The sequence below is a fragment of the Carassius auratus genome, unplaced genomic scaffold (assembly GCF_003368295.1).
Source record: "Carassius auratus strain Wakin unplaced genomic scaffold, ASM336829v1 scaf_tig00036308, whole genome shotgun sequence".
NCBI lineage: Eukaryota > Metazoa > Chordata > Actinopteri > Cypriniformes > Cyprinidae > Carassius > Carassius auratus.
Window position 1 is genome coordinate 147544 of NW_020526299.1, and position 25872 is coordinate 173415.

Sequence of the window (25872 nt, forward strand, 5' to 3'; positions counted from 1 at the left end):
ACAATAAAATATCTGAAATTCATTGTTGCAAAATAATATACAATACTATTTAATAATTGTGGAGAGAGAAGTGAAGATTTCTGTCACATAAGAACCCCATCGACTGACTGATGCTGCAAATAAACACTTCCTGATCTAGATCACATTTAGTTTGGGTCATGTTTACGGCTCATCCGCCTGTTCCTGTCATCAGCAGAAACTCTCCACAATGTTCATCATCATCATCATCATCTTATTGTTCATTGTTGTGTTCAGTGGTGAATGTGGGTCATGTGACTCTCTCCTGGTACAAAGGAAACAGTTTATTGTCCAGCATCAGTGTGCAGGTACAGGTGATCATTTACTGACCTGTTGTCTCTCTTTTTTTATAGATCAGACTGACACAACCACTTACATTATTTTCTCTCTATTCTCTTTAGCTGTTACAGAACAGTCTCCTTCATATCTTCCAGATTCAGTGTGTCTGATAGTGCTGGTTTCTGCTGTTGCTGGATCTCTGTTGATTGTAGCTTCAGTCAGGATATTTTGCATCTACAGAAAACTTCAAGAAGGCTAGTGATACAAACAACTGTTATTACAATTTTTTAATTGTATTACGTGTTATTACTTTTTTACGTCTCTTTACTTGTCTCACTCACACTAAACACAATGCTATATTTCTCAAAACTGCATCAAGACACACACACACACAAAAAACAAAACACAAAAATGCTAATCTAAATTATTTCAATAATTATATATATATAATTAATATATATGTGTGTGTGTGTGTGTGTTAACCCAACTTTGGATGGGTTAAAAGCAGAGCACGAATTCCGAGTATGGGTCACCATACTTGGCTGTATGTCACTTTCACTTTCAAATCTGTAATAAAAGCCCCCTCACAAGACTCTGGGGGGTGAATAAAGGCCCCCTGTAGCGAATCCATGTGTTTTTGTAAGATAAATATCCAGATTTCAAACGTAATAATTGGCATGGATTTGCTACAGGAGGCCTTTATTCATCCCCCGGAGCCGTGTGAGGGACGGTTTATTACAGATGCACGCACTTTATTTCACTTCTTCTGAACAGTTGACCACAAACACCCGCTTACCCTGATTGAAAGGCTTGGAAGAGCAAGGGCCATTTTTTATATAATAACTCGCATTGGATTATTCTGAAAGAAGAAAGTCACATACACCTTGGATGCTTCAAGGGTGAGTAAAACGAAGATCAAAATCTAAATTATGTCATTAATGACATTCCAAACATGTGAGACCTCCGTTCATCTTCTGAACAGAGTTTAAGATATTTTAGATTTAGTCCGAGAGCTCTCAGTCCCTCCATTGAAACTGTGTGTACGGTCTACTGTCCATGTCCAGAAAGGTAAAAAAAAAACATCATCAAAGTAGTCCATGTGACATCAGAGGGTCGGTTAGAATTTTTTGAAGCATTGAAAATACATTTTGGTCCAAAAATAGCAAAAACTCCGACTTTATTCAGCATTGTCTTCTCTTCCGTGTCTGTGTGAGAGAGTTCAAAACAAAGCAAAGGTTTGAATCAAGGGCAATCATCGCCAATGATGTCATTACTTCGAGCGCAAAAGAACCCTTTTCTTCGACTGGTTTATTGACTCGAACTGTCTGAAAGAACTACTGGTGATCCGAAAACCCATGAGTCAATCCTTTGCTCATTTCGTTGACTGACTCTGGAGTAATTTGTTCCTCTTTTGTAAGTTGTTTTAGATAAAAAGCTTTGTAGTGTATCAGACCTGAACCAGACAAATTAAAGATTTGAACGGGAGCATGGTTGAAACATGAGGAGCCGAATAACAATGTACTGGGTCAGTTGGCCAATCAGAGCACACTGTGTTTGTGGGAAGGAAGGACTTTGTAGAAATTTATGGGACATTCTAAAATGCTAAACTGAAAAACACTTAACGTGGCTTAATGTACTAAGACAGTGATATTACCAGACCAAATTCACTAAACAGCATACTAATAAAGTATACTACCAACAAAAAATCAGATGAGCCCTGAATATGAATGCAACACATTAAAGCATTTTCCTCCCATATAAAACCGTTATATGAAAATGTTTAACGTAGTTTAATGTACTAAAAAAAACACAATTACAAAATCATTCTCACCTTTATTAGTCTCAGTAGGCCTTTTCTTATAGTAGCGTTTTCTTGTAACAGTTTTCTATGGATGGAAAAGGTTTAACGTGTTATTGAACATTAAAGCGTGTCAAAATATTATGTTACACCAAATACACCAAATATTGATACAGTTGAAACCAGATATTTACATAAACTTCAGAAAGAAAACACACACAAAAAATGATTTTTCTTTACTGTCATACATTATATCAGAGTATTTTCTTTCTGTTTTAGATCAATAAATATTAACATATTTTTTGCATTTGTTAAATGTCAGAATCAAGTGAGGGAGAATTTTTATGTATTTTTCTTATAACTTTCATCAAGTTCTGATAGGTTAATTAATTGCATTTGAGTTAATTGGTGGCACACCTGTGGTTACATATAAAGGCACACCTCAAACACAGAGCTTCTTTCTTTGACATCATGGGAAAATCAAGAGAAATCAACCAAGACATCAGGAAAAGAATTGTGACCTCCACAAGTGTGGCTCATTCTTAGGTGAAATTTCCAGATGCCTGAAGGTCCCACGTTCATCCGTTCAGACAATAATACGCAAGTATAAAAAACATGGGAACGTACAACCATCCTACCACTCAGAAAGAAGATGTATTCTGAGTCCCAGAGAGGAACGTTTTTTGGTGCGAAATGTGCGACTCAACCCCAGGACAACAGCAAAAGACCATGCGAAGATGCTACGTGAAAGACTGTGCCATTATCCACAGTAAAACGAGTCCTGTACCACCATGAGCTGAGAGGTAACTCAGAGGAGAAAGCCATTTCTTCAAAACAACCATAAAAAAAAGCCAGACTACAGTTTGCAACTGCACATGGGGACAAAAATCTTAATTTCTGGAGACATTTCCTGTGGTCGGACGAAACAAAAATGTAACTGTTTGGCTGTAACGCTAAACGGCATATTTGGAGGAAAAAGGGCAAAGCTTTGAAGCCTCAGAACACCATCCCAGCTGTGAAGTATAGGGGTGATGATAGTATAATGTTGTGGGGTTGCTTTGCTTCAGAAAAGACTGGTGCACTTCACAAAACAGATGGCATCATGAGAAAAGAAAATTATTTGGATTTATTGAAGCAACATCTGAAGAAATCAGCCAGGAAATTAAAGCTTGGGCGCAAATGGGTCTTCCAAATGGACAATGACCCCAAGCATACTTCCAAATTAGTTACAAAGTGGCTTAAGGACAACATAGTCAAGGTATTGGAGTGGCGATCACAAAGCCCTGATCTCAATCCCATAGACAATTTGTTGGTGGCACTGATAAGGCAAGTGCGAGCAAGAAGGCCTACAAACCTGACCCAGTTACACCAGTTCTGTCAAGAGGAGTGGGCCAAAATTCCAGCAAACTATTGTAGAACGCTTGTGGAAGGATACCCAAAACGTTTGGCCCAAGTGAAACAGTTTCGGGCCAACTCTACCAAAAACTAAGGAAGTGTGTGTATACTTCTGACTTTTAACAAATGCAAAACATATGTTAATTTTTATTGATCTAAAACTGAAAAAAAGTTTATTCTGATTTAATGTATGACAGTAAAGAAATTAAAGTTTTTTTTTTTTTTTTTTGAAGTGTATGTAAATATCTGGTTTCAACTGTATATAAAAAGGCCAATGAAGAGGATTTTCCTGAAACTCATAGACCTCCTTTTATGACAAGAACCAAACGAGTTCTCCCATTGTGAAAGGCATAAAGAGGATGAATTGAACGCCGATTTTAATGTTTTCGGGAAAATCGAGAGCTACAAATACAACCACATTGCTTTGTTTGTTGTTGTTGTTTTCTCCGTTTTTTTTTTTTTTTTTTCTTTGGTGGATAATTGTTATTTCTTAAAGTAGTGCCTGATGATTCTTTCCTATACCAAACAAGACACACAAAGCAAGTATCTCCATTAGTGACATAGGCCAATCTAATAATAACTACTTCGATAAGTACCGTAAGTCAAAGTGAAACCAGCTGTAGCTATACAGAGCTGAGGGGAAAGAAGAAATAAAAACAGATTCTGCATTACTATTTTCAAACATGTGGTTTGTGTGAGAGTGATCTGCTGGTGGAATGATGAGAAAACATTTGAACCTAAAACCATTTTACACTTTCAAGAGCAAAATATTTAATAAACAATAAAATGTTTGGAATTCATTGTTGCAAAATTTTTCTTATTTATAACCAGTGCATGCAAGACGAGCATGTTCATGTGAAGTTAATGGGCGGTGTTCAGATTTTATTGGAGGATGAATCACACCCACTAGCTATTTTGCAGTTTAACACTGTCGTGTGAGTTCATAATCTGTCATATAGGCTACATGCTCAGATACTTCCAGTGCTCTTATCTGAAAATGGTTCACATGTTTGTTTTGTTCTGCTTGTGGCACCTGGTTGGTAAGTTATAAACATATTTATTTTAACTTCTTGCTTTAGTTTTATTCTGATAGATTGTATTTACAGAAATTTAATACAGAGCCATAAAGTACTTTTTTAATCAGACAGATGATTTCCAATATAAAAGATGCTTAAATCAAATATTTGTAAAATCTTATTTAATCCCGAAGAGAAAAAAATATGGCAGGTGCAATAACAGTGAATCTGTTTTATATCAAATAAATAATGGCTTTACCACTTTGTGAACAATGGCATGAAATGATTATTGATTTATCTGAAAAGGGACTGATGGCAGACGCTGCTATATTCTACAATTTGTTGCGTAGTTACTGATGTCTGTGGATGTTTTACACACATAATGTTTTTGGCACACATGTTAAAAGAAATGAAGGGCTCTAAAGTAGGGCTGTCATGATATTATATTTTCCACATCATGGTTATTGTGGCCATAAGAACTCACGATATCGATATATCGTGATATCTATAGAAACCTATGGGGGGGGGGGTGATATCAGTCAAATTATTTTTTACTTTGTTTATTACTGTTTTCCTTTTTCACCCAACGAACATAAGGATACTGATAAATGCAGGGCACAAGATTCTGGCTTTCTCCGTCTTCTTTGAAGCTCCTATGACATAACAAGAGAGAAAATACTGTCGAGCTCAACAATATGATGAATAAAACACTTTAAAATAAGATGTAATTTATTAACATTAATGTATTAATCATCATGAATGAATAATGAACAATACATGTTTTACACAATGTATTAATCTATGTTAATGTTAATAAAAATAGAGTCATTCATTGGTCATGTTAGTTCACAGTGCATCAATGTTTACAAACACAACTTGTGATTTTATTAATGCATTAGTAAATGCTGAAATTAACATGAACTAAGATTAATCAATGATGTGGAAATATTGTTCTTTGTTATTTATGTCATTTATATATGTTAACTAATGTAATTAACTAATGTTAACTAAAGAACCTTATTGAAGAATGACCACAGATGGGGCATTAAGTGCAGTTTAATGTAGCAATGTGTCACTCAATTTTTCAGGATCAGTTTTAATCGTGTAACTGTGAACGTAATAGATTTGAACAAAGAAATTAAGGCTGCATCTGAAAACTTAGGCAGGTGACTTGCTGCCTCGCTGCCGTATGAGGCAATGAATTTGCAGGCAGCGTTTTTGCATGAAGGCACATGAAACTGATTTTGGACAGGCTTCTGAGTAATAGTTTAATGATCTACAGCAAAATATAGAGAGCTTTGATGTGGATATTTCATTTCTGCAATATTAACTCCTCGCCAGAAATGACATAAAAAGTGGAAAACATTGACCAAAAACATACATTTACACACAAACTGAGCACTGACCGCAACTTTCAGACGCCATCTTTATTTTTAAGTTTAACTGTCAAAGAATGGAACACACAGGATTGTGGGATATCAAAGGCAGCGAAGGGTACATCTATGCTGCCTTCAAAAACCGGCCAGATAAAGGCATCTCAGAAGACAGGAATTGACTCTAACATTGAATTTGGACGTGTCTTGATGCCTTCCTACCTTGGAATGTGACCTCTGAAGGCAGCATTTTTCTGTTTTCGGATGCAGCCAAAGTGTGACTACGCACAGTCCATATTGATTGCAAATACAAAAACAAGTCGGGTAAAGAACATGCGGAACTTAAAAATGTAATGCACTGCAGACGTGTGCTGTTGAAATCAGAGGTTAGGCGGTTAGCACGTCAATCACGTTAATCACGCGTCTAATGTTGCGAATTGAGAGTCTTGCGTGATACGTGCAAATTATGTTTTTTGTGCATTTATGCTTTTGACGCAAATTCGGGTCTGGGGCCAGAGTTTGAACTTTGAAAAATTTGAACTTTGGCATCAATTTGCGCCGCTTGCTGATGTGGCGGGAGGCCAGACCGGAGTCACTTATTCAACATGATGGAACGACTGATATTGTCAGTGAGCAGTCACTCTGAGCTATATAGCACAAGTTCATATTTCTATAGAGACAGGAATAAAAAGGACCTCGCTTGGAAGAGTGTTGTAAATACACATTTCACTTTTGAGTCACATATTGACCCGTGGCCTTCCCACCATTTTTTACAACTATTTTCCCCCAATATACAGCTACTTTTCACTAACAAGATAATGTGTTTATTCAGAGGACGTGTGCAGGAAAAAGTGGCCTTGAATGCCTGATCAACATCTGCCATCTTGCAAACAGACAACCGCCTAGCACTTGCCCCTCACACAAGAAACGGATTTCGCCTGGGACGTGTGTCAATTTTGCTTCAAACGCTTGCTTTTTCCGCGCGAATGCATTCAAAATGTTCAAGTGGCAAACTAGACACGGCAGACGCGAATGTGATGCTCTATTCGCGTTTGGTGTGAATGCAGCATTAAGCGCAAGTGATTTACATGTTAATACAATGCAAAGAAGTGAACAGACATCCTGTGAATGACGCAGCGTGAATTGAACTTTTTGGGCGTTTTGAGTTGAAAAATCTGAACTTTGGCTAAATTTTGTGCCGCGTTAACCAATCAGAAACTTGCTCTAGTAGTGACGTGATTACGATGTAGCGAGTGGGGGGGGGGGGGGGGAATACGAAATTTAGGTCTCTGCAGAGAAAAAGTGGGCGTTTATGACCTTGTGGGTGTTTTCAAACTGCTAGGTGTTTCTAAATCATGCAGTCAAAATGATCCCCCTTACCCAACTCCACCCCTAAACCTACCGTCACTATGACATCAGCCAATCAGGTATCATGGTCTAAAAACACCCTGATATGGTTACTTTCCTGCAGAGACCTATACTAAAATGGAGGAAAAAGTCATAGTCGCTGTATGTGGATACCCGGAGCTGTATGATACTTTTACAGAAACAGGAATGAAAAGGATCTTGCTTGGAAGAAGTAGATTAATTAAATAAAGACAAAAGATTACCTGTTAGATTAACCCAAAACTAATTATATTTTATGTTGAACCACTAAAGAGACATCAGAGCCAGCGGCAAATATCAGAAGGACTAGCCGAGTAGAGACTGCTCTCGGCGGATACATGAGCATTGAGCTCCAACTGATCGCGTGGAGCTGAGTGTTTATATAGTGGGGTATATATGAGGGCTTATATAGTTGTATGGAGGATTGAGGAAGTAGCATGTCTCTTATAAATTGTCTGTGGCATAGTCCATGTCTTCTCCATTTTTTATGTGTCTCTGTGGCAGAATTACAGCGCCACATGCTGGTCTGGCATATGTAATACATTGTTTTGTGGTTTCGTGTGGGCACAGATATTTCTTGAGACAAGGGGAAAAAAAAGAATGATCTCGTGGCCACAACGTAATATCACGCTCCAACGATTTAATATGATGTTCCCACAAATTAATATCTCGTGGCCAAAACATATAATCACGTTCCCACGAGTCATTAAGTCTTGCCATGACAAAACTAAGTAAACCGAACAAGTCACCTCACGGGCACAGTAGTTTTGAGATGAAAGATTTGAGCTAGAAATGGTCTATAATATATATATATATGTGTGTGTGTGTGTGTGTGTGTGTGTGCGTGCGTGCGTGTGTGTGTATATATATATATATATATATATATATATATATGTGTGTGTGTGTGTGTGTATATATATATATATATATATAGTTTCATGTTCTTTAATATTCATTTTTGTAATATTGTTTGTCTTTTTATCTTTGTTACTATGCACTTAAAATGTTTTGATATGGATAGAAATGTAATTGCTGTGTGAATTCTTTTCCAAAATTCATGGTTGCAATGTAGCTATTGTGTGATGTTTTTCATTGATATAGTCATATACACTTCTAGAGCTTTTTAGATTTAATATTTGACTTAATGTTTAATTTAATTAATGTAGCGGTTTTCTAAATTTACAAAGATAAGTAAATATCCTTTAAAATTATAAGATGTGATTTTGTTTTATTCAGTGTCACTATCAAATACTTACAGCAAGGTACATTACTGTTAGTATTTTTTAAATATTAACTTTCCATAGGCTACATTGCACTTGAAAAAGAAGCTATCGTGGCTCTTCTTGGTGAATTAAATATATTTTTTTGAATATACTATTTCTTTGTATCTGTCAAAATAGTACAGGATTATGCTGATTCAATATATTTAATATCAAATAAGGGTTGGCACAAATGTAATCTAAATGTAATCAAAAAGTAATCATATTACATTACCAAAAATGTGTAATCTAGGAGATTATATTGCTGACTACAAATTTTGTAATGTAATCTGTAATCAGTAACTGATTACAGTTCATAAGTAATATACCCAGCTCTGCATGATATTTTACATCTAATACAATTCTTAGTTAACTGCAATACTTAAATTGCCCTTTAGATGGCGCATTCAGCATGTATAAGAGTGATTTGCAAATTCTCAGTGTCTATTATAAAGTGGCGAGTAATCATTTTATATGAACGGGATTATGGAGAATATGATCAAATCAACATCTAAACTAGTGATAGGCATAGATTAATTTTTTTAATCTAGATTAATCTCACAGCACTACTCGCTGGCCTCCATTACACTCACCCCCCTAAACCTAACTCCCAACCGGGTCACGGCACCAATGTAACCCCTCTCTCCCGGGTCCTCTCCACTGCTCCTCACACTCGATCCGAGTGGGACTCGAACCAGGGTCTCTGGCATGGGAGGCGGACGCACTAACAAGGAGGCTCATAATCACTATCACTAACATCCTTTTCCAATGTCATCAATAAAGTGAACTCTGATTGGTTAGATCTCCTTAAAATTGTAAAAGTTGATTTTAAATATTGCTATATATCGTCAGACACTAAATTAACACGATATCGATAATTGTTGCTTTGAATATCACATTTACTGTCAATTACGTTATGACGCGACACCCCTACTCTAAAGATTTTCACGAGTTTCCTTCTGTGCAGAATCTGGTCTATTTAAGTAAAACATCAAATCTGTGTCTCTGTTCTTCAGGTGTGTTTGGAGATACTGATGCAGTGAAGTCAGTGTCAGTGACTACGGGAGATTCAGTCACTCTAATCTCTGGTTTTACTGAAATGAAGGATGATGATGTGATTCTATGGAGATTTGGAGCTGAAAACACTTTAATAGCTAAAATCAATGTAATGGCAGGCAGAATCACTATATATGATGATGTTCTTGGTGAGAGATTCAGAGACAGACTGAAGCTGGATCATCAAACTGGATCTCTGATCATCACAAACACCAGAACTGAACACGCTGGACTCTATCAACTACAGAGCAACAGTGTGAGCAAGAGTTTCAGTCTTACTGTCAATGGTGAGTTAAATGTTTGCTTCAGCTATTTTATTTATATATAAATTAAGAATATCTTAATATTTCAATTATTTTGATTATTGATTAATAACATGACCAAGTCATTTCAAATAAGCAATTTACTCTTCGATATTTGTCCATATGTGTAATAATCTTTTACAATTGTGGAGAGAAGATCACTGTCATATAATGGTATACTCACACTATAGGCATTTTTAAACGTGCCCGAGTGTGACCCCCAAACAGGGCAGGAGTGGGACTCATCTTCAGCACTGGAGTTTCACCCATTGGACCAGCCCACTTTTCTTTTCTTTTTTTTTCTTTTTTTACTTTTGTCCATTATTCGCTTGCATAACTGAGGTTTTAGGTTTTTTTGTTGAGCAAGTTGCCCCTGTCTGGGGATTCAAAAGATAATTACATCATCATTAAAGTTGCCAATTAACTTCAGAAATAGATAATAAGGGCTACTTGTGATTGTTTATCTTTTATTCTTTAAGAAAATAGTGTTTATTCTTGTTGAAAATTAGTGTTTATTCTTTAAGAAAATAGGGGAGAGAATAAGGGATGATCCAAATGTGACTGTCTCAAATATTGGAGGGGACATGTTCCCCCCGTCCCCTACGTCTTTGGTTGGTAATTTTGCTATATTGAAGTCAGTTCAATATCAAAATAAAACAAATAAAAGTTACAAATATTTATTAGGGGTGCTCCGATCGTTAATGCGCATCTCGTCAGTAAAGCCAGTTCTCTAATCAGCAGTTAATTCCATCAGTTGCGTGATTTCACATAGAGCCGCTGTTACTACACAGAACCGTTGTTAACTGAGAAGATGCGCCAAAAACGCTGAAAATGAAGTGGATTTGCGCATCTTCTCTATTAACAACGGCTCTGTGTAGTAACAGCTGCTCTATGTGAAATCACGCACCTGATGGAATTAACCGCTGATTAGAGAACCGGCTTTACTGACGAGATGCGCATAACGATCGGCCGATCGTGATCGGAGCACCCCTAATATTTATAGCCTAAACTTTAGATGATTTGTTTTGGAGAGAAACTAATGATATTTTGCTTTAGTTTACAGGCATTTTAACCTTCATTATTTTGGAAAGTAGTAGGGGAGTGTGCGGCAAAAAGTAATGCGGGGTTAGTTATAACACACGTGGTTTGAATATTTCCACACATGCTTGCATAACAAAATGCACAGTATTTATTAGTTACCATATCAACATTATATAGAAAAAAATGTGAACCAAAATTCAAATAAATTTTTTTAATTGATGGACATGTCATGATTCTGCCCTCGTGTCCTTGATTTTTCCTAGTCTTGAGGCAGGATCATGACAGACCCATGTTTTGTGTACAAGCGCATGGCCTTGTCTTTGGGCCATGTGCTTGTGTTGTCTCGTTCCCTTGCCCCGCCCCCCTTGTTAACCTAGTCGTGTCTTGATTGTCCCATCTGTGCCACCTGTCGTGTCTTGATTGTTCCCCCTATTTAGATCTCCTAGTGTGCTCTGTCTTGCGTCGGTTCATTGTACCCTTGTCATTGAGATTTGTACCTGTGATTGTTCCACTCTGTGATTGTTCCTTAAGAAGTGTTTGTAATACCGTGAGTGTTTGTTTATAGTTAGTGTTAAGTGTCTTTATCTTGTCTGCCCAGTCTTGTTTGGTTTTAGTTTTTTCCCTAGTCAGTGTTTTCCCCCTCGTGGGTTTTGTTTTTCCCCTTTTTGTTAAATAAATCCTGTTTCGTTACTTCCTGTCTGCACCTGAGTTCCTCCCTACCAAATACCTGACAGAATGAACCGACCAGAATGGAACTCAGCAGACAGGAGGCAATGCTGGATGCCCGTGCCAGCAGCGTCGAGAGCTGGCGTGCCCGTGCCAGCAGCGTCGAGAGCTGGCGTGCCCGTGCCAGCAGCGTCGAGAGCTGGCGTGCCCGTGCCAGCAGCGTCGAGAGCTGGCGTGCCCGTGCCAGCAGCGGCGAGCGTGCCCGAGCCAGCAGCGGCGAGCGTGCCCGAGCCAGCAGCGGCGAGCGTGCCCGAGCCAGCAGCGGCGAGCGTGCCCGAGCCAGCAGCGGTGAGCGTGCCCGAGCCAGCAGCGGTGAGCGTGCCCGAGCCAGCAGCGGTGAGCGTGCCCGAGCCAGCAGCGGTGAGCGTGCCCGAGCCAGCAGCGGTGAGCGCTGGCGTGCCCGAGCCTGCAAAGAAGAGAGCCTTATTCAAGTCTGCAGTCGTGAGAGCGGAGGAGAGAGCCGCGGCCGACTCTGCAGCAAAGACTCTTGTACAGTCTGTCTCATCTCGTAAGGAGATGCCAATTGTCCTGGCTGCTAAAGCCTTTTCTGATTATTTGTCTAGTCTTGTCCGTATCCTAGAAGTCCCCGTCAGTCCTGTCTTGTCCCCTGACCCTGTCCCCAGAAGTCCCAAGTGTCCAGCCGTTGTCTCCCCGTGTCCTGTTGATGTGGCCCCGTGTCCTGTTGATGTGGCCCCGTGTCCTGTTGATGTGGCCCCGTGTCCTGTTGATGTGGCCCCGTGTCCTGTTGATGTGGCCCCGTGTCCTGTTGATGTGGCCCCGTGTCCTGTTGATGTGGCCCCGTGTCCTGTTGATGTGGCCCCGTGTCCTGTTGATGTGGCCCCGTGTCCCGTGAGTGTAGCCCCGTGTCCCGTAGATGTCGTCTCCCCGTGTCCCGTGAGTGTAGCCCCGTGTCCTGCTGATGTGGCCCCGTGTCCCGTTAATGTCCCCCCGTGTCCTGTGGTCCCCCCGTGTCCAGTAGATGTTGTCCCCCCGTGTCCAGTAGATGTTGTCCCCCCGTGTCCAGTAGATGTTGTCCCCCCGCGTCCCTTGTCTGGTCCTGTCATGTCCCCTGTCAGTTGTCCCGAGACCCCTCCCCGCCCCTCACCACCCAGACCTGCCCGTACCCCCCGTCGTCAGCCTTCGTCCTGTCCTCCTAGGATTCCTACCCCACCCACCCGCCCTGGTCTGTCCCCCATGAACTTTGTGGTCCCGCCCCCTCCCCTTCCCTGTTTGTTTTTTTTTATTTGTCACCCCAACCCTGCCGTTGTGTACTCATGTTTGCCTTTGTTGTTATTTGTCATGTCCTGTTGGTTTGCGTCTGTGTCCCAGTCTGTCATGTCAGTCGTGTCCCGTGTTTGATGTTCCCTTGAGGAGCGTCTGGAAGCCGCTCCTTAAGGGAGGGGTTCTGTCATGATTCTGCCCTCGTGTCCTTGATTTTTCCTAGTCTTGAGGCAGGATCATGACAGACCCATGTTTTGTGTACAAGCGCATGGCCTTGTCTTTGGGCCATGTGCTTGTGTTGTCTCGTTCCCTTGCCCCGCCCCCCTTGTTAACCTAGTCGTGTCTTGATTGTCCCATCTGTGCCACCTGTCGTGTCTTGATTGTTCCCCCTATTTAGATCTCCTAGTGTGCTCTGTCTTGCGTCGGTTCATTGTACCCTTGTCATTGAGATTTGTACCTGTGATTGTTCCACTCTGTGATTGTTCCTTAAGAAGTGTTTGTAATACCGTGAGTGTTTGTTTATAGTTAGTGTTAAGTGTCTTTATCTTGTCTGCCCAGTCTTGTTTGGTTTTAGTTTTTTCCCTAGTCAGTGTTTTCCCCCTCGTGGGTTTTGTTTTTCCCCTTTTGTTAAATAAATCCTGTTTCGTTACTTCCTGTCTGCACCTGAGTTCCTCCCTACCAAATACCTGACAGGACATTTATTTTACCATAGTAAAAATAAACTTTTGGCTTAAGTAAATTTTTCATTTCAGTTTTTTTTTTTATGAGACAAATCTGCTATTATTTTGATCTCCAATTTGTTATTTATCAGTTCAGATCGTTTTTAATACTTTTATAACTAGCAGAAGACATAACAGTTTTAAATTCCACTTGCGCAGATCTCGTTGTAACGCTGCATCACAAAATGCTATTCTATGACATTAGCGATGTACAGTACTTTACACTATTTTAAGGAATTTTTATGAGAAACAACAAGAAACAAGTGAATAAAGACTGACAGTCAATGTTTAGTCAGTCTAATGTTTAGAAATTATTATTGCAAGACATGTAAAGCATTCTTTCTCATTTATGTGGGCCGACCCAAGCATTGATTGCAATGTGTTCATAGTCAAACTCTAAAATCAGATTATTTTTCATTCTTAAAAAAGCCATTATTTTGTTTGAAAAAAAATTAATTGTATATATATCGCATATCGCAATCGCATAGAGAGGAAGGAGAGTTCCAACTCCTTATAAAAGATCTGCGGAATTATCCATACCAATTCAAAATTTACTTTTGTCAGTGGCTCAGTTTGATGTTTTGCTAGCGATACTAGAGCCATATATAAAAAGAAGACCACCAATGTCTGTGAATCAATTGATCCTAAACAGAGACTGCGGGCGCACGCACACACACACACACACTGTTGAAGAGACTTTGGGACTGTTAGGTTTTGATCAGGTAATGGATGAGTTGTCAGTCAGAGCACCAATAATGGAAAAGGAAGGCCCACAGATGTACAATCAAAGGTTTAGATCGTCTGCAAAAATAAATACAATAAATAAATGAACAAACTAAAGATATATATAAACAATAGTAACATTCACTTTTATCTGAACACTAAAGAATGATTCTTACCGGACATGTCTAGGCATGTTTATATGGAACAAACGCATATAACACTGTAACGATCACTGCTAACACAAATATAAATAAAATAGGCTTACTTTGTGGTCAGTGACTAACACCTTGATATTAAATCTGCAGCAATCCCCACAAACAAACTGGAAGCATCATCCTTGCAGCTGATAGCTTGGAAAGATCCCACGAATACAGCTAACAGTGGCAGCTCATCAAACTACACTGCCCCTTAACACGGTACTATAACGATTCCAGTTTCATAATAAAAGTCCCTCTTACAGGAGCCTTTAATACAGCCACCCCCAAAGAAGCAGAGCTTCTTTGCTTCCATGAAAGGGGACTTAACTGGTCAGTGTTGGGGCATTAAGAGATACCGGTCGGTTATGAACTTGACCCCAATATCGACACATCAGCTTACCTGATATGACCATCTGGGCTTTGGTGAATCTTGATCACTTGTCCTACAGGCCATGAGCTTCGCGGTATTCTGGGTCTGCAATCACAAGAAATGCCTGTTCCTTTAGGCTGGGAGGAGAGGATTGCCATTTCTGCCGGGTTTGGAGGCAAGGGAGGTAGTCCCGTATGAACCTGTACCAGAATCGGTCCCCTAGGACCTGAGAATGTCTTCAGTGCCAGCGATTTAATATCTCTGAATATGGATAAATGACTTGTGGCAAAGATCCATTGGGCCACCCCATGAGGAGACTATTTGGAGTTACTGGTCAGCATCTGCCACGTCTTACAACATACCCTAAGGATCTTGAGTTAAGGATGGCCTCCACTTCCAGTAAGACCATCATTAAGACCTTCTCTAGTACTGACTGTGCACCCAAAACTGTGTATAAGGCAGATTTAACCGATCTTACTTACCTCTCCCAAACTCCACCAAAATGAGGGGCCGATGGAGGATTAAAGCAGAAGTGGATCCTCTGGTGGGCAAGATGACCCTGTATGTCAGGAACCAAAGCAGCATAAGCTTCCCGTAACTCAATTTCACACCCACAGAAGTTCGTACCTCAATATGATAATAAAGATTCCGCAAGAATCGGAGGCAGGTTTCTAGAGCTGAAGGCGCACCACATGTAGATCTGACATCTTAAGATTTGTAGGTGTTGTTATTCCATCCATTAATCTTACCAGATGAGAGAGGAAAGGTACTGATCCCACAGAAGGTAGCTTTCCATAGTTAATCCTGGTCTTCCCTGGTTTCAGTCTTAGGGATCACTGGCCATTCCTTGGGATCTTGGATGAGGAAAGGGGGTCCTTGGGACCATCAGTTCAGCACAGCAAGGTATTGGAGAGGTCTTCCCTTCGTGAGGTCATCAGCGGGGTTGTGTGCAGAAATTACATGATGCCAAGAACACTTCTCCATCAGCTCCTGGATCTCAGTGATTCTATTCCCCACAAAGACTTGGTAATGTCAGGAGTCAGAATTCAACCACTGGAGGACAGTAATATGGTGTGTCCTCAGGGTAATAGATTTGATTGGTTGGGTTAACTTGGTCACATGTAACTTAGCCAGCTGTGCCGCAAATAGACTACCGCAGAGTTCCAGTCTTGGAATGGAGTGAGCTCATTTATGAGTGACACAAGAGCGTGCAATAATGAAGGACAGGTAGGTCTGACTATCCTGGTCAGTAGTCCGGAGGTAGGCCATCACTCTATATGCCTGCTCAGAGGCAATCAAGAAGATATGTACCTCATGGGTGACGCCGTCCTTCACAACTTCAGGAGGAACATTAGACCGGGGAAAGGAGATACAAGGAAGGTATTGGAGTTCTTCCTCCAATACATTCCAGGACTGTAGGAGCTCAGGTGGTAGGTTGGGGTCATCCCACCCTCTCTGCTTGTTTCACAGCTGCTTAATAATGACTTTTGCCCCAGTGGAAAAAGTAGAAACCATCCCAGGGGATTGTACTGGGTAGCTAGGACCTTATAGATATTCCTCAGTTTTTTGTCTGGAATTTATTAGGCAGCTCGATGTTAGCTGGATCCTCCTTTGGGGATGGACTGACATTCACCTCATGGAGAGGGCAGAGATGGGTGCCCTGGTAGATGTTGCAGGTCCTTTTAAGGTCACAATGAGCAGCATGGTATGCCCTCGCACAGCACCAACAATTGTTGTTACTGCAAATCCTGGTCTGAGGTAAGCTTAGTGAAGAAGGCACACTGGCTCAGGTAATGCTCAGTCTTATCACAGAAAGGACAATAACGTTTCACTTTGGCAGGCTTGATCTTTGAACACTTTCTATTCTCTGGCATCACCGGGTGGTAAACAGTGCAGCCCGTGGCTAAGAGTGTAAGATCACCCACCTGCTTCATCAAGTCAATGTGAGGCTCAGGCCAGGGCAGCGGGGGAAGATCAGCAAAATGTCCTTCTTCCACGACAGGTGTGGATTTATACCACCTCACAAGAGGTCTGGATAGCTGCAATGCCAGCTGCTGTGCTGATGAGAGACTATGGCCTCTGGTTAGACTAAGGTCAGCTCGAAATAACTGAGAAACTTGAACTAATTCTCTGACTTCTCCACAGACTTCTCTCAGCTCCCTCAGGTCTGCTTGGAAAGCCTGATGAGTCTGCATTAGTTGTGCATGCTCATGACACAGGTGCTGTAATTCACGTCGTGTGCACAGGAAATGAAACCAGCCACTTGAAGCAAGGAGAAGGATGGCTGATGGAATTCAGCATGCTGTGGAGGCTGATAATTTGAGGACATGACCTGAGCCATCAGAACAGACCAGGTCACCAGCAGGGGTAGTGGCGTAAGGCTGGAAGGATAGGGGGGTAGTCCGGTGGACAGGTGCTTCCCAGGTATGTGGGACATCATACTTAGTGACAGGTCTGACTCAGGTATACTGTACTTCATAATGCTGAAGATGAGCTGGTGGACGAGTATGGCGTTTAGGACAAGCACCACAAACAATCTCCTCATCAAAATCCAATCATGTCATAAGGGAATACTCATCCGGCTCAAAGGACCAATTTGTTGGAGAGACTTTGGGACTGTTAGGTTCTGATCAGGTAATGATTGAGTAAACCAACCTGGGTGCTGGTCAGAGCAATAATACAGAGAAACACAGGAACAGGGCTGCTGTGAGTGCAGACAGTATTTCAACCCAGTAGCATGACAACACACCGCCTCCCACGGCCAAAAAGCAGACCAGCCCTCTGGGAATCTTTCCAGTGCTCCTGATTAGCCAATCCGGGCTAGTGATGGGAAGTTCAGATCATTTTTACCAACTTAGACCTTTGAGTCTCGTTCAGCAAAATTAATGAATCTTTGAGTCTCGGTGCTGGCAGGAGTTGTAGGTGGGAGGGAGTGAATGAAAAGTGCTCTCTTCCACCCTCAATACCCATGGCTGAAGTGCACTTGATCAGGGCACTGTACCCCTAGTTGCTCCCCGGGCGCTGGATATTTAGCTGCCCACGGCTCCGGGTGTGTGTTCACTTCTCACTGCTGTGTTTGTGCACTTGGATGGATTAAATGCAGTGCACCAATTCAGAGTAGGACTGTGGGTTACCATACTTGGCAAATATAAGACTTTCACTTTCACCTCACGTCTGACAAGTCTTCAGGTTCTTCATGCTTTAACCTATGCATTTTGAACCAGAAAAATAATTGATTAGTTTATCTCATGAGTCTTCGGGTTTTTTTGAGTCGTTCATTCATAATGTGACAGATCCATAAGCGATTGACTGAAACAGGTGAACTACTGGCAATCGTGCTAGGGCTCGGTTCAAGGCAATCGTGCAGAGTTCATTAGACACTCACTGACTGACTGACATGGCAATAAACATTCTGATCTACAGTAGTTTTGTTTGTCTCATTTTCAGCTCGTCTTCCTGTTCCTGTCATCAGCAGTAACTCTTCACAGTGTTCTTCATCATCAGCATCATCATCATCATCATCTTCATCACAGCAGAATTGTTCACTGGTGTGTTCAGTGGTGAATGTGGGTCATGTGACTCTCTCCTGGTACAAAGGAAACAGTTTATTGTCCAGCATCAGTGTGTCTGATCTCAGCATCAGTCTCTCTCTACCTCTTGAGGTGGAATATCAGGAGAAAAACAGCTACAGCTGTGTGATCAACAATCTCATCAGAAACCAGACCACACATCTCAACATCACTCATCAACATCTGGACATCAGTCATCTCTGTCACACATGTGCAGGTAACAGCAGTGCTGATAAGAGCATCAATTGAATCTATACAATGAATTCATTTGATGATTTTACTGATACTGATAGCTTAAGAATAAATTATGAATTAAATGATCAGTGAGCTCCTGACATCATAAAGCTTACTCGTGTCTTTCAAAAGGCTTGATTTTTTTTTTTTTTACACTTAAGTAAAAGTTCATCTAGAGACTAAAGTCAGCTTGTTGAAAATATCACAATGTATTTATTTATTTATTACAGATGTCCACATCCAGTGTTGTGATACAGTTGAAGCTGTGATGCGATTGGTTATCACTGCTCTGATGGGCGTGGCTTCTGCAGCTGCTGCTGTTCTTCTGATCAGTGACGTCAGATCTGCTAGAGGATAAAAGAAAACAGAACAAATATCAGAAATATTCTGACTTATTTTGTAGATTTAATTGTAAAGATGAAAATATGTTTGGTCTAAAAGTGTTTAGTGATAGTGAAACAAAGCTTTTCTTACCGTTTTCCACTTTTCATTACCTGAATCTGGTGTTTCAGGGGACATCTGGTATCCAAAGCGATGAACATTCTTTAATCTTTAATTTTCTTCTTTAATACTATGCAAGTATGCACTGTACATTTCTTTATTTTTTACAGTTTCCATAATTTTTTTTATCAATTTATGTAATGTTACGATTTTCATTTTTTTGTATAATTGTTTGCAGCAACCATGAAAATACAAATGTAATATTTGTCACACCAATAAATCATCCTAGAATTAAACAAACTGAATATTTACAGACCGAACTGATATACATGTGTGAATCATAGTCAAGTCAAGTCTCCTTTATTTATATAGGGCTTTAAATAAAATACATTGCGTCAAAGCAACTGAACAACATTCATTAGGAAAATAGTGTGTCAATAATGCAAAATGATAGTTAAAGGCAGTTCATCATTGAATTCAGTGATGTCATCTCTGTTCAGTTAAAATAGTGTCTGTGCATTTATTTGCAATCAAGTCAATGATATCGCTGTAGATGAAGTGTCCCCAACTAAGCAAGCCAGAGGCGACAGCGGCAAGGAACCGAAACTCCATCGGTGACAGAATGGAGAAGAAAAAAAAATGCCTATATTATAACTGCAGGAATGTCATAATAAAATAATCTGAATTAATCAAAATTCAGAATCAGATTTAAATTATGGTTGAATAAAAACATTTGCAGCAGTAAGTGTAAAGTTTATTACGAGACAATATAAGTGCTATAGAGACAACAGCTACAGTAGCCTTAGTTCTGGAAGTACTTTTCCTTTTTTTTTTTTTTTTTTTTAAGGATTTTACTAAAATATTAAAAATAATTGATTTATATAACAACCACTTAAAAGACAAAAAATAATTCATGAAGCACAAAAACAACATTCACTTGCTGTGTAAAAGTAATACACAACCATAAACTACAAATTAGTTTATATAAATTATACACTCAACTAAAGGATTATTAGGAACACCTGTTCAATTTCTCATTAAAGGGTTAGTTCATCGAAAAATCAAAATTATATCATTAATAACTCACCCTCATGTCATTCCAAACCAGTAACCTCGGCTCGGTGTTCATCTTCAGTTCTCTCTTCACAGCAGTTCAGTCAGTGTACTGTTTGAGTACATGAATTACTCCGAGATATTGGTTTGTTTGAACTCAGAGGGAGTGTCAACCACATTAAAAAAGTTAACAGCTCAAGTCATTTGTGGATTAATGCGTATTGGAGACGTGAACAGTTTAAAACTATTCACTTCGATTTGGTGAACTGGTTCAAAAAGATCTGGTTACATCGAATGATTCGTTCTCGAACCGGATATCACAAACTGCTTTGTTTTGAACTCGTTCAAAACAGACACGGAAGAGAAGATAATGCTGAATAAAGTCATAGTTTTTGCTATTTTTGGACCAAAATGTATTTTCGATGCTTCAAAAATATTCCAACTGACCCTCTGATGTCACATGGACTACTTTGATGAGTTTTTCTTACCTTTCTGGACATGGACAGTATACCGTACACACAGCTTCAATGGAGGGACTGAGAGCTCTCGGACTAAATCTAAAATATCTTAAACTGTGTTCCCAAGATAAACGGAGGTCTTACGGGTTTGGAACGACATGATGGTGAATTATTAATGACATAATTTAGATTTTTTTTATGAACTAACCCTTTAATGCAATTATCTAATCAACCAATCACATGGCAGTTGCTTCAATGCATTTATGGCTGTGGTCCTGGTCAAGACAATCTCCTGAACTCCAAACTGAATGTCAGAATGGGAAAGAAAGGTGATTTAAGCAATTTTGAGCGTTGCATGGTTGTTGGTGCCAGACGGGCCGGTCTGAGTATTTCACAATCTGCTCAGTTACTGGGATTTTCACGCACAACCATTTCTAGGGTTTACAAAGAATGGTGTGAAAAGGGAAAAACATCCAGTATGCGGCAGTCCTGTGGGCGAAAATGCCTTTTTGATGCTAGAGGTCAGAGGAGAATGGGCCGACTGATTCAAGCTGATAGAAGAGCAACTTTGACCTAAATAACCACTCGATACAACCGAGGTATGCAGCAAAGCATTTGTGAAGCCACAACATGCACAAACTTGAGGCGGATGGGCTACAACAGCAGAAGACCCCACCGGGTACCGCTCATCTCCACTACAAATAGAAAAAAGAGGCTACAATTTGCACGAGCTCACCAAAATTGGACAGTTTAAGACTGGAAAAATGTTACCTGGTCTGATGAGTCTGGATTTCTGTTGAGACATTCAGATGGTAGAGTCAGAATTTGGTGTAAACAGAATGAGAACATGGATCCATCATGCCTTGTTACCACTGTGCAGGCTGGTGCTGGTGGTGTAATGGTGTGGGGGATGTTTTCTTGGCACACTTAAGTCATTTAAATACCATCGTTTAAATACCACGGCCTACCTGAGCATTGTTTCTGACCATGTCCATCCCTTTATGACCACCATGTACCCATCCTCTGATGGCTACTTCCAGCAGGATAATGCACCATGTCACAAAGCTTGAATCATTTTTAAATTGGTTTCTTGAACATGACAATGAGTTCACTGTACTAAAATGGCCCCCACAGTCAACAGATATCAACCCAATAGAGCATCTTTGGGATGTGGTGGAACAGGAGCTTCGTGCCCTGGATGTGCATCCCACAAATCTCCATCAACTACAAGATGCTATCCTATCAGTATGGGCCAACATTTTTAAGGAATGCTTTCAGCACCTTGTTGAATCAATGCCACGTAGAATTAAGGCAGTTCTTAAGAAGAAAGGGGGTCAAACACAGTATTAGTATGGTGTTCCTAATAATCCTTTAGATGAGTGTATGAACTATAACAAACTGCAGATGTTTTTCTGTTGTTGTTTTGGATAAAAACATCTGTTCAAAGATTACATGAACTTACAGAGTCTTTGACAAATAATTACAGAACATTGAAATGATAAAATGTGAAATGAACAACAATACAGACAAAATGACTGTTAACATCACACAGTTAACATTAGCATGTTTCCAGCCGTTTCAATATTTCAATAACAGATATCACTGAGCGCTTAATCATTAATGAGAGACCTGCAAAGGATTTCAATATTTCAGCTCAAAACTCAATCTCATTTTGCTGTTACGCATATTTAGAGGAGTTTGTTCTTTGCCCAAGCTGTTGCGATCCTTTTAGATCATTAGACTTCTTCCATTCGGTGTCTGTAAGAAAATAAAGATTGACAAGAAGTAAAGAGAGAGAAATGAACAATGCCTTTTACAGCACATCTGTCATCAGTCAGAGAAATGGTTTTAAATGTGTTTCTTATGGAGATGATTTTGTCAGTGCAGGTGAAATCAAACACAGATCTAAACACACACTAGAGGAGTGCAGTATCTTACCTTATCCTTAGACATTTTTTCTAGAACTTGTTTGATTTTCTCCATGTCTGTTTGAGTAAAATCATTACATACAATTAAACACTAATTTTGCAAAATGAAAAGGTTTTCCTCTCACTCAAGTATCTTCAGCTGATACTTACCATCGCTGGAGCTCCTGCGGCGAAAGATCATCACAACAACAGCAGCCAGCAGAACACCAACAACAATTCCTGCTACAATAACTGGAGACAGACCTGAACCTGGAACAGATATCATCATTAGTGTGAGTGAATCTGACAGTGAGTTTACGTCATATTCATTGGATATATATTCTCCAGAGACCTTTACAGGGCCAGTGTATAGATGTCAAAAACATATATATCTATTAACATACAGAGATTATGTCATATTATTCATGGTTTAAAAACAAAGAGCTCTCAGATCAGAAAGCTCAAACCAGTTCATAACATCTAGTTCATTTAAAACATGAAGAGATGAAACCAGCTTCCAGAAGATGTCAGATGAGCCTCTAAGTAGTTACTCATAGATCCAGATTGAAAACCAACTTTTTATCAGTGCATTTCCCTGATTTTAGCCCAGTTTCTATAATATACTGTTTATTTAAGCCTCTTGTCCTTTTATTATTTGATATTTTATATTTGATAGAATCGAAGATAGTACCTTAAACATTGACGCCTCTTACACTTGAAATAATGAACACTTGTTAATAGTCTGAAGTTACACACGGTTCAATCCTAAACCCTGAGTTACTGTTATTATTTGCTATTTGCATATTTGCATTGTCAACAGTGATGACAAGATAAACACGAAGCCACATTTGGTTTTTGACAATTGAAAATGGGTAGAATACTACATTTGGACATGGAGCTGCACTTAGATCTTAAAAATGAAGAAAAGTTTTTCAGGAACCAGAATCTAAAATCATATTGAGATAACATTAATACTTCTGGAGTTACATGTGCACAAATTTTGAATAAATAATTAATAAATATCCTACTTTTCAGGATGGGACTACAGAAGTTTAACTTCTGGTTCGTAATCTACACATTTGCTGTAAGTGTAACACTACTGGCACCTACTGGTTAGTTTTATTACTGCAAATACAAATACATTCTGTTACTATTAATATTACTAATACTATTAAGATTTTCAAAACTTTATCTTGTGTGAAGAGTTCGTTCTTGTATTAAAACATCCTTCCTGGATGCTCACACGAGCCTGTGAAATAAGGCACTTTAAAATATAATTATAATTTTTTTTAAATTTTGCTTTGAAATAATTCACTAAAGACAAAAAACGAGTCTGCTAGTATTTTCTGACCATATGTTCACCACAGAGGTCAAAATGAGCATTGTGAAGCTATATTTATATTTATGATAATCATTTACATTTAATTTGTGTTTCAGGGCAGTTGGTGAAGACAGAGAGCTGTTGTGACAGTTCCTCCTCACCAGTCTCTGCTGTATATGGATGCCTGTCCACTAGCACTGGACATTTACAATATTTTGGGGCCAGGGACCTTAGCAGAGAAGATCTTTCAAGGACACCCTTGAAAGGCTTAAAATTATTGTGGGTGGGAGTATAATGAACATAATATGATTATTATTTTATTCTTTTTTTTTTCCAATGGTCCCCATTTTTCTTTTTTTATAATACATTTGTTTAATCATACAGCAATATATAGGGCTAAGTTACACCAGATAAAAAACAAAACAAAAAAACAATATAAGTTGCATCGGTGTATAAGACACAAATGTTCAGAAACTTTAAAACTATAAACACTGTAAATATTTTATTTTCGCTCACTTCAAATCATTAAAATTTAATGCTATTCAAAACGGAACAAAAAATAAAAATATTTAGGCCTATGTATGAAATAAACTAATTCTAGTGCCATTAGTAACAAGCATTATTTCTTTTGTTAAATAAAGATTCAATATAAAATATATGTCCCTATTATTTATTTTAACATAAAAACATTTGCGTCAGTATTTTTGGCCCTGTGGTACATTTTTAGGTTCTTCCTAGTTTTTTTCAGCTTTTTTGAGGCTGGAAATCCTAAGAGAATACAAATGAAATACAAAAGACACAAAACTTGATCTTGAAGGAATAAGTCATTATATCAGTTCTGTTCATTCACAGCTGCTGAAATCCTGTAAAAACAGGGAACAAACTCCCTGCAGAATCACATTACTGTATTATCAGCTGTTCAAGATAAAGAAACACATCACAAGTCAGAGTGAAGGTTTAGAATTAAGACTGTTAAACATTCAGAAAAAAGGTCTTAAATGACCAAACTGTAACAAATCATTAGCATACAGGAAAAAGACAATAAACAAGTCTGGAGATCAATGTTAAACTTTTTCAGGGTTGATGACATTAAATAACTCACCATTGACAGTCAGACTGATTGATTTTATGATTTCACCACGGTTGCTGCTATTGTTGATGATGTTTGTTCTGTCACACTTGCCGGTTCTGTTCAAGCTTTCACTTTTCCCTGAACTCTCACTTCTGATGATCGCTGCTTCATAACGTCCAGTGTGTTCAGTTCTGGTGTTTGTGATGTTCAGAGATCCAGTCTCATAGTCCACCTTCAGTCTGTCTCTGAACATCCCATCAGGACCATCATATAAACAGCTCGGGTTGGGATGTCTATTGATCAGAGCGATGAGAGTGCCATTAAAGTACCACCGCACCATGTCATGTTGTTTGGTAACACCAGAGTTTAGAATGACATGTTCTCCCTCCTTCACTGACTTCACTTCAGCTGCATCACCAAACACACCTGCAGACACAAATGAACAGTTACAAGTCTGTGTGTGTGTGTGTGTGTGTGTGTGTGCGTGTGTGTGTGTGTGTGTGTGTGTGTGTGTGAGAGAGAGAGAATATGTATGTTTGCTCATATATTGTTGGGACCAAATGTATAAAAATGTATAAAATGTAAAAAATGTATAAAAATCTATTATACTGCCAATAGACTGCAGTATTGTGTATCAGTGATGAATAGATCAAATTTAAACATGCATTTAATTGATTTTCTGTGTGTATAAAATCACTTTTTTTAATTCCATTTGATGCAGAAACTAAAATTTGACATCTGGACCCAGTAAATTACAGATATTCTAAAATACATTATATATTTTGGCAGATCAGCTCCACCCACAGCGAATACATCACCATCAGTGAAGCTCCACCCACAGCAATTACATCACCATCAGTGAAGCTCCACCCACAGCAATTACATCACCATCAGTGAAGCTCCACCCACAGCAATTACGTCATCATCAGTGAAGCTCC

General features: G+C 39.4%; 2 long non-coding RNA genes across 2 annotated transcripts; both read right to left on the reverse strand.

Annotated features, from left to right (window-relative positions):
• Nucleotides 1–237: 237 nt before the first annotated feature.
• LOC113082492 (uncharacterized) lies at nucleotides 238–19292 on the reverse strand. Its single transcript, XR_003282701.1, has 4 exons — nucleotides 18911–19292; nucleotides 2129–2183; nucleotides 395–541; nucleotides 238–283 (listed from the first exon to the last, which is right to left on the reverse strand). It is a non-coding gene; the product is annotated as an uncharacterized LOC113082492 (long non-coding RNA).
• Nucleotides 19293–22039: 2747 nt separating this feature from the next.
• On the reverse strand, nucleotides 22040–22612 carry LOC113082495 (uncharacterized). Its single transcript, XR_003282703.1, has 2 exons — nucleotides 22573–22612; nucleotides 22040–22392 (listed from the first exon to the last, which is right to left on the reverse strand). It is a non-coding gene; the product is annotated as an uncharacterized LOC113082495 (long non-coding RNA).
• Nucleotides 22613–25872: the final 3260 nt, after the last annotated feature.